Here is a 9,112-nt window from a genome sequence, read left to right on the forward strand (position 1 = left end):
AAGATATCCAACTTTATACAGCATAGCAAATATTTATAATCCCACATATTAACACTTTCAGAGATAGTTTAGCCAAAAGTTTGAAATATCAGTTTGAAACTTAAGTGGATCTTCTGAAAGTGTATTTTTAGCTATTACTTAGGTTAAAAGAACTCAGATGACTCTCAACTTCTTAGAGTTGAGTATTTAATTCTTTTTCTTAACTGTGTTCTCATAAGTAAAAGTCTTATAAATTTTATAGATAATAATTACACTGTAATTATGAAGTTGAAAGTCCTTATTTTGAAGTATGGATACTGTCTATTTGTCAGCACTTTTACATTTCTAAAGTTATAGAAACATTCATGTTTTTAATACAATTAACCCTACTTTTTATACATTTTTATTGTAAAAATATTGTACAGAGGAGTTACAGTTATATGAGCAAGGTAATGAGTACATTTCCTATCAAGCATTGTTGTCTCCTCCTTTGTTTTTCCCCTACTTTCCCTTCCCTCTCCACCTCCACAACTACACCTCCCCAAATTGTAAATTTCGTTTTTTAACATAGTATTTTGTGCATCTCATTGCTACAATGGCTCAATGTGTATCCCTATTTGAACATTTTATTTTTTCCCTTCCCCTCGCCAAATTAGAGAAGTGTATATACAACATGCAAGGCACCAACATCAAATACAGTGAAAACAGGGGTTACACCATGAGGGAGGAACATAATAAGAAACAAGAAAATCACATGGTATATTATAAATACGTTAGAAACAACTATGTTTATTGCAGCATTATTTACCATAGCAAAGATATGGGACCAACCCAGATGCCCCTCAGTAGATGAATGGATCAAGAAAATGTGGTGTATATATATATACACATATATAAACAATGGAATTCAATACCACCATCAGAAAGAATAACATTGCCCCATTTGTTAGGAAATGGAAAGACTTGGAAAAAATTATGTTAAGTGAAGTAAGCCAGGCCCAAAGAAACATAGATCCCATGGTTTCCCTTATTTGCAATAACTAGTATATGTCTGAGTCAAGCAGAAAAGGTCAGATAAGTTGATGTTAGGGGAATGAACCCCAAGATAAGTATTTAAATGTTTTTTTCTTTCATTCAATTGTTTCTAACATATTTATAAGATGATTTCTATGTTGCTTTCTATGTGCTTCCCCCACGGTATAACCCCTGCTTTCACTGTATTTGATGTTGGTATAACTTGTGGATGGGAAGGGCAAAAACAAATTGTTTAACTAGGGATACGGGTGGACCCATTGCAACAATGAGATGTACAAGTCGTTATGTCAAAAAACGAACTTTACAACTTTTGTGGAGGGGGGAGAATCATGTTGGGGGAGGTGGTGGAGTATGGGAAGGGATGGGAAGGGGAAACAAAGAGGAGGCAACAATGCTTGATAAGAAATGTACTCGTTATCTTGACCATGTAATTGTAACTCCTCTGTATGGAATTCTCACAATTAAAATAATAATAAATTTTTAAAAAGAAAGAAAAAACCCCTTGTCCCTATCTTGGGGTTCATTTTGCTTAACTTCATCTTATCTTTTCTGCTTGTCCCAGACATATACTAGTTATTGCAAATAAAGGAAACCATGGTACCTATGTTTCTTTGGGCCTGGCTTACTTCACTTAATATAATTTTTTCCAAGTCTTTCCATTTCCTAACAAATGCGTGATTTCATTCTTTCTCAAGGAGGCATAGAATTCCATTGTGTCTATGTGTGTGTGTGTATATGTGTATCACATTTTCTTGATCCATTCATCTACTGAGGGGCATCTAGGTTGGTTCCATATCTTAGCTATGGTAAATAATGCTGCAATAAACATAGTTGTGCAGGAAATAAGAATGGCCAATAGACATATGAAAAAATGCTCAACCTCTCTAGCCATAAAAAATGCAAATGAAAACAATATTGAGATTCAACCTCACCCCAGTTAGATTGGTTATAATCAAGAACTCTAACAACAACAGATGCTGGAAGGGATGTAGCCAGAAGGGAACCCTACTGCATTGTTGGTATGAGTGTAACTTGTTCAACCACTTTGGAAAGCAGTATGGAGGTTTCTCAAAAGACTCCATATAGAGCTTCCCTATTACCCAGCAATCCCATTTTTGGGCATTTACCCACATAATCACAAAGAAGACCACACTAAAGCAACCAGCACAACTATGTTTATTGCAGCATTTTTTTTTTTGTTAGCTGTGGGGCTTGAACTCTGGGCCTGGGAGCTGTCCCTGAGCTCTTCAGCTCAAGGCTAGTGCTCTACCACTTGAGCCACAATGCCACTTTCAGTTTTCTGGTGGTTTATTGGAGATAAGAGACTCAAGCACTATCCTGCCCCGGCTCTCTTTGACCATGAACTTCAGATCTCAGCATCCTGAGTAGTTAAGATTATAGGCATGAAGCACCTGCTCCCAGCTTTAACCCTCCATTTGAAAGCGAAGAGCTTAAGTCCTAGTACCAGCACAAAGATAAATACATATAATTTTTAAAGCTTTGTCTCTAAGATTATACTAAATATGATGGCATCAATGTGTCATTTTATATGTGCAAAGTGTCTAATATTGATTGAAATGAAAAAAATATTTTAATGTCTTGTATTATTTGTAATCATCACACATTTTGTAAATTCATTTCTCTGCATTACCAGATATTTGAAATGAGTGTTATTTTCCCTGTAGAAATATGTTTAAATCTGTATAGTATACAGAAAGGAAGACTATTTCATCATCAATGATTCTCAAAATCAGGCCACAGCAATTTCCCCGTTGTTGTTTTCTGAAGCAAGTGTGAAGAATTCTTGTCTTACTCTTTCAGCCACAGTCAATATAAAGACAATGTGAGATTCAGAGATGATTTCTAATCATATATTGTTGCAGACATTTTAATTGGTCTTCTGTCATAGAAGGCGGCTAAATTCCACTTAAAACTAAACTCTTCCATTTTTAAAGGAAAGTAAACTTCCACTTATTTATTATCAAATAACTGTGAAAGCAGCAAGGGTTTATTGAAAAAAAACAGAAAATAATTTGAAAATATTGATTTAAAACAATACTAGAAATAACTGATAACACAAGGAAATGACTATGTAATTAACTTTTGCTATAAAAGAAGTCTGGTGTCCTGAAATCCTAAATTTTTTTAGGCAAATAAAAATGAGTTTAGGGTCATTTTCATATGATTATTTTACTGAAATTTACAGTGAAAATGTCTATTATGTACTATATAAATTCAGGGGCGATAATAAATAGAAAGGCACCATGGACTTAAGGAAATTACAATTCATGCTTTTCTCTTTATTTTCACATGTCAAAAGCTTAAATGTTGACAGCTCAACATTACATTTCATCTTATATTTTAAATTCCTGAACATAGTGGTTATTTTCAATTATGCAAAGAGTACAGAGGGAAAAAAGAGTAAGAAAAGACAAAAACAAGAGGAAAGGAGGGCAAAGAGAAGGGAGGGATGGTCTAGGTAGTGAAGACAGTGGAAGACAGGGGAATGAAGGTCAAGGGAGACGAACTTTAACAGATCAATTATACTGCCAAATTTTATTTAACAGTTCTCAATGCTAGTGTATGCTTTTATGAATTTTTCCTATCAATCATGGTGTTATAAAAAAGTTTATCATGAGAAGTCTTCAAATTGTTTCCAAAACTATTCGGAGTGTGGGGCATGTGTGCAGCAAAGATGGCGCTGAGAGGGAGTTGAGTGGGCAAAGCCCGATTTGTTTACATTCAGTGCTTATTTAAACAGCTGTGGAAGCTTAGGTGCATGATAGGGTGTGACTTTTACAGTGATTGGTTGGTTCCTTTTCCTCCCCATGCTAAGGGGTCTCTTTTGCTTTAAAAAGTGCTTGCTCTGTGTTAATAAACAAGTTCCTGCTTGACTTGACCCCCAGCAGCATCTGATTGTCTCCTAGGTTAAGGGAGGCAGGGCACTTACCTTTCCTAGATACCGTCTGTCTTTCCTGGAACAGAGGAAGACCTGACATATGAGTATAAACAATATTAATATCACTCTTAACCTTAGCATTAGAGAAAAAAGTAGGAAAAGTAGAAAAATAGGAAGCTACCACTATCTGTCATCATTTAGGAACTTAGGAACATAAGGACTTCTGAGATCAAATTTTAGTAAGGATATTTTAGCAAAAAAGGAATTGAGTTGTTATAAAAAAAAATTTGGAAGAAGAATAATATTTGAAATCTTCATTGACTTTTGGTCAATCATTTAAGTATTTAAAATATTTATTTTTAATTTCTTTAAGTTTTGTTGTTTTTTTATTTTTTATTTGGTTATAAGGGTGATGTCAGAGGGGTTACAGTTACATAAGTAAGGTAATCATTCCGACATTTCTTGTTGAACATTGTTACCTCCTCCCTTGTTTCTCCTACTCCCCCCCACCACTACCCTCTTCCTGAAGTTTTAAAGTTTATGCACAAGATAGAGTGTCTTGTGAGTATTGTTGCATTGGTTCACCCCTTGTCCTTTGTTTCACCATTCTCCTACCTTTCGCCAAATCAGATAAACATATACACAAGACTCAAGGTACCAAAATCAAAAACATGATAATAGGGGATAAACCAAAGGGAGGGGGAGACAAAAGAAAAATTAACTAACTTCACATAGTACTTTAAAAAAACAAAAGCAAAGAAACAAAAATATCCTCCTTTCCATTTATTGGAGTTCATTTCAATTAATATCATATGGAATTCATTTCAATTAATATCATTTTTATGGTCATATGTATATAGTTACTGAGCTATTGTGATCCTCTGCTAGAACTATCCTAGACATAAACTAATTATTACAAATTAGGGAAACCATGGAGCCTGCTTCTTTGGGACTGGCTGATTTCACTCAATATGATTTTTTTCCAAGTCTTTCATTTCCTGATGAATGGGGCAATTTTATTCTTTCTGATGGAGGCATAGAATTCCATTGTGTGTATATATACCACATTTTCTTGATGAATTCATCTACTGAGGAATATCTGGATTGGTTCCCTATCTTAGCTATGGTAAATAATTCTGCAATGAACATAGTGGTGCTGGTAGCTTTAGTGTGGTCTTCTTTGTGATCCTTTGGGTAAATACCCAGTAGTGGAGGTGCTGGATCATAGTGGAGCTCTATGTTTAGTCTTTTTTCTTTCTTTCTTTCTTTTTTTTTTTGGTTTGTTGTGGGGCTTGAACTCTGGGCCTGGGTGCTGTCCTTGATCTCCAGACGAGGGCTCTACCACTTGAGCCACAGTACCACTTCCGGTTTTCTGGTGGCTACTTGGAGATAAGAGTCTCAAGGATTTTTCTGCCCTGACTAGTTCTGAACCACGAACCTCAGATCTCAGTCTCCTGGGTAGCTAGGATTACAGCCATGAGCTACCAGTGCAGCCTTATGTTTAGTCTTTTGAAGAACCTCCGTAAAGCTTTCCAGGGTGGTTGAAGCAGTTTACATTCCCACCACAGTATAGTAGCATACCCTTTTAACCACATCCCAACAAGAATCTGTAATTATTTGTTTTCTTGATAATGGCCATTCTAACTGGGGTGAGATGGAATCTCAATTTTTTGATTTGCATTCCTTTTACAGTCAGAGATGTTAAACATATCTTCCTGTATCTATTGGTTATTCTTATTTCCTTTCCAGAGAAGTCTCTTTTTAGTTCTTTAGTCCACTTATTAATGGGGTGGTTGTTTGTTTTCAAACAAAACTTATAGGGTCACATAGAAATTGCTTTTATTTGGGAATATACATATTTTTCAATTTTTAATATCTTTAAGTATTTATACAAATGAAATGCTGTTCAACATAGCAGTTTATGAATACAATGCATCTTGATCAATGTCAACTCCTTCAACATTCTCACCCCCTTCCAACCAGTATCTTCCTTTCTTTTAATTTTGTGTGTTTACAATGAATTCTTGACTAAATTCTCCTCATTTTTACCTTTATTCCTCCACCTCTCTTCCCTTAGACCCACCCACTCTTTTGCATAATGCCCATTTCCTGGTCCTTTGGGGGAAGCAGTGATTTGACCTAGACTTTCTAAAAACTTATTATATTAGTTGAGTTCTTCATAGACTGCATAATACTTCAATTAATTAATTTATAACCATTTGTATACCGCCTAAGTTGCTTAATTACAAATTTATAGCACATTCTGGCTATATAGGCAAAAAGGAACTGTAATTCTTTGTTGGTGGGAATGTAAGCAGTATGGAGGTTCCTCAATAAACTAAACATAGAATTACCCTATGACACAGAATCCCAGTCCTGAGCATTTAATCTAATAGCCACCAGCATGACCATGTACGTTGCAGCCTTATTCACCTAGCCAAGATATGGAATCAGCCCAGATACCCCTCAATTGGCAATTGAGAACACATCTTAATTTCCCTTTGTGATTCAAATTATTTGAATGGTATTTTTTGACAAAATATAGCCACAATTTTGATCTACTTTTGTGACATCATCAACCAGATAAATGATCAAAATTAAATCATAGAATGATTATAATTATTAAAATTGAAAATGATGCCTGAAATTGGATCTAAATATTCCCTAGCTGATGAGGCACAGGAGCAGCTATAAATTAACAAGTGACACAAAATTTGATAATAGGTGATGTTAAACCTTAGATTTTACCACAAGTTAAATTGCTGTCTTCTTGTCATAACAACTGCTGCCTTCATTCTCCCTGTGCAATAGCAGAGTTCTTATTTAAATAACACTCAAGATACACTTAACACACACATTAAAAATATATAAAGGCACAGGAAGACAAATGATGCTACATGATCTTAGATGTGCAATCTAGAAATGCTGATCTCATGGTGCAGAGGAGAATGGTGGTTACCAGGGGCTGGATAATTGAGGAGGGAGAGAAGAATTAGGGGAGATGTTAGTTAAAGGATATATATTAGTAAGATAAGAAGAATATGTTTAAAAGATCTTATATGCTATGTGGTGACTATAATTAAAAGTATGTCTCTTAAAATGGTAGCAAGTGAAGGTTCAGTGTTCTGACTGCCAAAAATGAAGACTACATGTGGTGATGTATGTGTTGATGACCTAGATATAGTCATTATGATATTTATACAGCCTGTAAAACTTCATGTTATACATGGAAAATACATACAATTTTACCCGTCAAATTTTTAAAATGTAATTTAGTATAATATATTATAGAATTTTTTTAACTTTTTGCTTCAAATTGAAGAATGACAGGCACAATTTGACCTTAGAAATATGATTTGCGACGCTCAAACTTATCATATCCATAAAAATATAAATGGGTAGAAATGGTGTTGGATACTTTATGTTTCCCCTATTTATAGCCATGGAGTAAAGTATGCAAAATGCTTGACTAACAAAAACAAGATTTTGATTTTCTGATCGACTTTTCCTTGTAGGCAAAGTAAAAAAAAAAAGATAACTGTGAATCATGGTAATGATCTAGTTTCAAATCTAGTATTTCCTTCAAATCCAAACTTAACTGCAGTGGGCAACAGATAACAATGAAAGCTACAGCCACACTCTCATACGTATGTAATTTTTTCTTTCCTAGACTAAACTGTTGTTTCAACTACCACCAGCTCACATTACTTACAATATACAGTTTATTTAATCCTGAAACCTATAGACTCTTCTAAAACATAGGAATATAACATCAAACAAAGTAATTTATTTATATGCACTTTTCCTTCTTGCTCCCTGACTTTTCATATAGTTTGAGATTCTCAGATGTACTCCACACATTTCCAATAATAATATAAGATAGTCCTATAATACTGGAGTTGTACCATTATTTTTCTGGCTGTAAATATATTAACCAGAATACTCTTATCAGTCTTTGGATGCAGTATTAACTTGCATTCTTATTTGATCACTTTTATGAGTATTCTTAGCCATTCATGAGAGTCTCCTTCAAAGAGCTTTGCATCTGATCTGAATCCATTCTCCGCTGGATTATTTCTTTCCCTATCTCTTCCTGCAGTGGTGGGATTCCCACTGGCCTTATTCCCTTGCTGTCTCTCCTAAAACTGTGGCTCTATTTTTCATAACTCTCAACTCAGGGTCACTACTATTGCCAATGTTTTGGCATCAGGGGAGAAGATAGAACTATCCCTTGGGTTATTTCATTATAGGCTTGTAAACCCATCCGTCTTCCTATAGCTCAGCAAAGATAAATCTGTACATTTGAAATACATACTTGCTAAATATTTCATTAAATTGAAGGCATGCATATCACAAGAATTTCTTATAATTGCTATTTATATCAGCATTCTCTGAGCCCACAGGCTTGTCCTCTATTACCACCTTCCTTCTACCATCCCCAGTGCTGGCAAAATGAAATAAATATCAACTTACTATCAACCTGAGGGTATATTTAATGTGTCCACAACTCCACATCCAAAATGAAACAGTCAAAGTGATATTTAAAAACTATATTTCCTTTTTCTCTCTCTCACTATATTTCAAAAGAGATTTTTAGAAGATAGACAGGGAGAATGTGATTTTTTTTCAACCAAAACTCTCAGCCAAATTTCTATAATTCAGTGTTACAAACATCATCAACCCTATTGCTGGATTGCTATGCCAAGCTGAAATCAGCCACATGGAATTTTCTCCAGGAAAGCTGAGAAACTAGCCCATTACACTACCACTGCATTTACAGAGTGAACCCAGTCAGCACCTTCAACCTTCCTTAAGTCTATAGTTTCTCTCATGTATAACTAAAAGACTTTTGCTTATGTCTGAGTAATTGCTCTTTTTCTGACATTTGAAGAAAAATCAATAGAAAAGAAAAGGAAATTTGAAGGGGGACAATATTTATACAATGGTACACACATAGCTTCTGAAATTAACATTCTTAAAATCTAACTTTCAACACCATATTAAAATTGCCTATCATCTGATTTAATAGCATACTATTTCTTAAAATGCTAAATAAGATACACTAGATGATCTACCATAACTAAGTGCTGTATCATTCCACTTTTCTAGCTTTATCATTTCTATGTCCAAAAGTGTCTTTAGTTCCTTAAGATCCCAGAACAACCATTATCTGTTTGCTGTCTTTCCAGGATTAGTCTC

Source organism: Dipodomys ordii, unplaced genomic scaffold (genome assembly GCF_000151885.1).
Source record: "Dipodomys ordii isolate 6190 unplaced genomic scaffold, Dord_2.0 Scaffold84, whole genome shotgun sequence".
Taxonomy (NCBI): domain Eukaryota; kingdom Metazoa; phylum Chordata; class Mammalia; order Rodentia; family Heteromyidae; genus Dipodomys; species Dipodomys ordii.